Source organism: Salvelinus sp. IW2-2015, linkage group LG32, assembly GCF_002910315.2.
Source record: "Salvelinus sp. IW2-2015 linkage group LG32, ASM291031v2, whole genome shotgun sequence".
Lineage (NCBI taxonomy): Eukaryota > Metazoa > Chordata > Actinopteri > Salmoniformes > Salmonidae > Salvelinus > Salvelinus sp. IW2-2015.
This window is the reverse complement of record NC_036871.1, coordinates 30,081,221-30,086,723: the sequence shown is the minus strand read 5'-3', so window position 1 is coordinate 30,086,723 and position 5,503 is coordinate 30,081,221.

The following is a 5,503-nucleotide window of genomic DNA, read 5'->3' as shown; positions in this document are numbered from 1 at the left end:
GTCTAGCCACCAACCAGTTTCTGGAATGTTCTGTCTGTCCACCAACCTGTGTTTCTTACTGTTCTGTCTAGCCACCAACCTGTGTTCTGGACTGTTCTGTCTGAGCCACCCAACCTGTGTTCTGGACTGTTCTGTCTAGCCACCAACCTGTGTTCTGACTGTTCTGTCTGTCACCAACCTGTTCTGACTGTCGTCTAGCCCAACCTGTGTTCTGGCTGTTCGTCTAGCCACTAACCTGTGTTCTGGACTGTCTGTCTAGCCACAACTTGTGTTCTGGACTGTTCTGTCTGTCCACCAACCTGTGGTTCTGGACTGTTCTGCTCGTAGCCACCAACCTGTGTCTGGACTGTTCTGTCTAGCCACCAACCTGTGTCTGGACTTCTGTCTAGCCACCGAACTGTGTCTGGACTGTTCTGTCTAGCCACCAACCTGTGTTCTGGACTGTTCTGTCTAGCCACCAACCTGTGTTCTGGGACTGTTCTGTCTAGCCACCAACTTTGTTTCTGGACTTTCTGTCTGTCCACCAACCTGTGTTTGTACTGTTCTGTCTGTCCACCAACCTGTGTTCTGTCTGTTCTGTCTAGTCCATCCTGTGTTCTGTACTTTCGTCTAGCCACCAACCTGTTTTCGTGGACTGTTCTGTCTAGCCACTTAACCTGTGTTCTGGGACATGTTCTGTCTAGCCACCAACCTGTGTTCTGGACCGTTCTGTCTAGCCACCAACCTGTGTTCTGACTTTCTGTCTAGCCACCAGACTTGTTCTGGACTGTTCTGCTGTCCACCAACCTGTGTTCTGTACTGTTCTGTCTAGCCACCAACCTGTGTTCTGGACTGTTCTAGACTAGCTGTTCTTTAATCTCTAATCCAAGGCTCAGGCTTCAGACAACACAAGGCTAACGGACCCATTGTATGGATCTCCACGTCACATGGCGAGGCCTGCAGCAAAGGTGTGTGTGTGAGTGAGTAAGTCTACATGTAAACGCCTGCAGGTGAGAGGTCAAAGGGAGGTGAAAGGTCAGATACAGGCTGGCTAAAGAAAGGAGGGAAAGTAGAGAGGGATGGAGGGAAGGAGGCAGGGAGGYAGAGAACAGGGGATGAAGGTGGAGGGAGGGAGAGAGAAGGAGCAGGGAGCGGTAGGCGAATGGTGTGGGTGGATGGGAGGAGGGCCTCAGACTGGTCCAGGTTTTAGTGCCCTACCTCCACATAGGTTCAACTGGTGTCATGAAACTGCATGGAGGCACTGTTTCTGAAGCATGGCAGATGCTTAGAAATGGTATTTAGAAGCGTTTATGGCCACTTAACACATGGATAATTTCCCTAAAATGGCTGTGGATGGAGGAATCCACTGGGCTTTAGACCACTAGGTGTTCCCATGGATGATGGCACACTTTATAAACAGTAATGAGAACAGGGTGCGCTAAAATACAAGCACCCACACACACACACACTCACGCWRACACACCCTGTCCCACCAAAGGAGTCGTCCCACCAACAGAGTCAACTAGAGGACCACACAGTGTGTATTTACCTAACACTTCTCTGCATAAACACCTCTGTTTATGAATCCCGAAAATGGCGCCGGAGGGGAGGGCTGCCGTTTTACAAGCTCCTAACCAACTGTGCTATTTTGTTTGTTTTTTTCTCATTTTTTGTAACTCATTTTGTACATAATGTTGCTGCTATCATCTCTTAAGACCGAACAGAGCTTCTGGACATCAGAACAGTTATACTCAACTCAAACTGGACGAAGATGTTTTCTTTAATGAGTCCGACGCGGAGGATTTACTGCTTCCCGGAGACCAGGCCCAAATCCCTGTCGTTCGCGTGAAGAAAAGACGGAAATACAGTGGGCGGAGGTCTGGGTGTCTTGTGAGAATTCGGCGAGTGAGTAAACCACCACTACCCTCTATTATTGGCAAACGTGCAATCATTGGAAAACAAACTGGACAATCTACAATTAAGACTATCCTACCAACGAGACATTAAAAACTGCAATATCTTATGTTTCACAGAGACTTGGCTGAACGAATACACGGATAATATAGCTGGCTTGCTTCTCCGTGTTTCAGCAGGACAGAGCAGCTACTTCTGGTAAGACGAGAGGCGGGGGTGAATGTGTCTATTTGTCAATAACTGCTGGTGCGCAATGTCTAATATTAAAGAAGTCTCAAGGTATTGCTCGCCTGAGGTAGAATACCTCATGGTAAACTGTAGATCACACTATCTACCAAGAGAGTTCACATCTATATAATTCATAGCCGTCTATTTACCACCTCAAACCGATGCTGGCACTAAGACCGCACTCAACGAGCTGTATAAGGCCACAAGAAAATGCTCATCTAGAAGCGGCGCTCCTAGTGGCCGGGGACTTTTTACTCCACACACAGAGACGCATACAAAGCTCTCCCTCGCCCTCCATTTGGCAAATCTGACCATAATTCTATCCMCCTGGTTCCAGTTTACAAGAAAAAACTAATGAAGGTAGCCTGCCTAAATGATTACCGCCCCGTAGCACTCACGTCGGTAGCCATGAAGTGCTTTGAAAGGCTGGTCATGGCTCACATCAACACCATCATGCTAGAAAATCTAGACCCACTCCAGTTCGCATACCGCCCTAACAGGTCCACAGATGACACAATCTCAATCGCACTCCATAATGCCCTTTCCCACCTGGGCAAAAGGAACACCTATGTGAGAATGTTGTTCATTGACTACAGCTCAGCGTTCAACACCATAGTGCCAAAGCTCATCACTAAGCTAAGGACCCTGGGACTAAGCTAAGGACACCTTCCTCTGCAACTGGATACTGGACTTCCTGACAGATGCCCCCAGGTGTTAAGGGTAGGCAACAACACATCTGGGGCCCCTCAGGGGTGCGTGCTTAGTCCCCTCCGGTACTCCCTGTTCACCCATGACTGCATGGCCAAGCACGACTCCAACATCATCATTAAGTTTGCTGACGAAACAACTGTGGTAGGCCTGATCACTGACAATGATGAGACAGCCTATAGGAGGAGGTCAGAGACCTGGTAGTGTGGTGCCAGGACAACCCCCCCCCCCTTTGTTTTTACACTGCTGCACTCGCTGTTTATTATCTATGCATAGTCACTTCACAACTTATCTTGACTAACCTGTACCCCTGCACATTGACTCGGTAACATAGCCTCGCTATTGTTATGTAAATGTATTGTGTTCCTTTTTGATTAATGAGGTTTAAAAAATATATATATATATAATAATTTTACTTTAGTTTATTTAGTAAATATTTTATTAACTCTATTTCTTGAACTGCATTGTTGGTTAAGGGCTTATGAGTAAGCATGTGACTTTTTTTGATTGGTCCTGGGCAGGTTACCAACTCTCCTCTGGCATCAGGGCATTAAGTTAAGTGAACAGAAGGGATTAAAGAGTAAGGCTTCTCTCCCCCTTTTCCCCCTACACCTCTCCTCCTCTCTTTCCTCCTTCTCATCTCTCCTCCCCTCTTTATCCCTTCACACCTCTCCTCCCCTCTCCTTCCCTCTTTCCCCTTTCTCCCCTGGTTCACTATTTGAGTGGTTCCATACAGGGTTTAGGCACACTGCCCTCTGAGTCAGTCTCTGCTAGACTATTATCTGACTGGGCTGTCAGATACCAAGAGCAGCTTGTATGGAATGCGGCCCGCCACCATAGGCCAGTAACAGGCCCCATGCTCTGCTGTGTGTTTGTGCACGTGTGTGTTCGTGCATACGAGTGTGTGTGTGTGTCTGTTTATGTGTGTATGCGCATGTGTGTCTGCGCATGTGTGTCTACGATGTTCTCCCAGCCAGCCAGCCACGTAGGGCCAATTAGTCAACAGTTCCCCTGGGGCCATTTTGAAAAACAATCACTCTCTAAGTCGTCAAGAGATGCCACGGCTAATTATAAACAAACTATTGATGTTCCAGAGGCCCAGTAAATGTTTAGGAGTGTGTGTGTATGTGTGTGTGTGCATGCGTGTGTATGTGTGTTAGGGTCACAGGAGGGTTCTGCTTGACAGAAAGTTCAATTGGCCATTTAGAAGACCTCACCCGAAGTGGAGCGGCATCAAGATAGCGTCAGACTAAGTAATTAGTACCTAAAGCAGGGGTAGGCGACTACAGTTGAAGTCGGAAGTTTACATACACCTTAGCCAAATACATTTAAACTCCGTTTTTCACAATTCCTGACATTTAAGTAAAGTAAAAATTCCCTGTCTTAGGTCAGTTAGAATCACCACTTTATTTTAAGAATATGAAATGTCAGAATAATAGTAGAGATAATGATTTATTTCAGCTTTAATTTCTTTCATCACATTCCCAGTGGGTCAGAAGTTTACATACACTCAATTAGTATTTGGTAGCATTGCCTTTAAATTGTTTAACTTGGGTCAAATGTTTCGGGTAGCCTTCCACAAGCTTCCCACAATAAGTTGGGTGCATTTTGGCCCATTCCTCCTGACAGAGCTGGTGTAACTGWGTCAGGTTTGTAGGCCTCCTTGCWCGCACARGCTTTTTCAGTTCTGSCCACAAARWTTCTATYSGATTGAGGTCAGGGCTTTGTGAMGGCCACTCCAATACCTTGACTTTGTTGTCCTCAAGCCATTTTGCCACAACTTTGGAAGTATGCTTGGGGTCATTGTCCATTTGGAAGATCCATTTGCAACCAAGCTTTAAGTTCCTGACTGATGTCTTGAGATGTTGCTACAATATATCCACATAATTTTCCTGCCTCATGATGCCATCTATTTTGTGAAGTGCACCAGTCCCTCCTGCAGCAAAGTACCCCCACAATATGATGCTGTCACCCCCGTGCTTCACGGTTGGGATGGTGTTCTGCGGCTTGCAAGCGTCTCCCTTTTCCCTCCAAACATAACGATGGTCATTATGGCCAAACAGTTCTATTTTTGTTTCATCAGACCAGAGGTAATTTCTCCAAAAAAGTATGTTCTTTGTCCCCATCTGCAGTTGCAAACCGAAGTCTGTTTTTTTATGGCAGTTTTGGAGCAGTGGCTTCTTCCTTGCTGAGCGACCTTTCAGGTTATGTCGATATAGGACTTATTTTACTGTGGATATAGATACGTTTGTACCTGTTTTCTCCAGCATCTTCACAAGGTTCTTTGCTGTTGTTCTGGGATTGATTTGCAATTTTTGCACCAAAGTACGTTCTTCTCTAGGAGACAGAACGCGTCTCCTTCCTGAGCGGAATGATGGCTGCGTGGTCCCATGGTGTTTATGTGCGACGTCATTCTTTTTTAGCTCCAACGCGTGCCAACGGGTTTAAGCCAGCTTGCCAGTAATTTGGACATGGGTTGTGAAAAAATCATTGGGGTTCATTATTTTTATTTATTTTGATGTGGTACATTGAAAATGTGATAGTATACATCTTAAAGCTTATGTCTGTTGCATTGGTGGAGTCATTTACTGTTTCAGTTTCATTTAAATACATGGGAAAACATGTACTTATATAATAACACAAATGTCTAATCATTCTATCTGAAGTTAACACC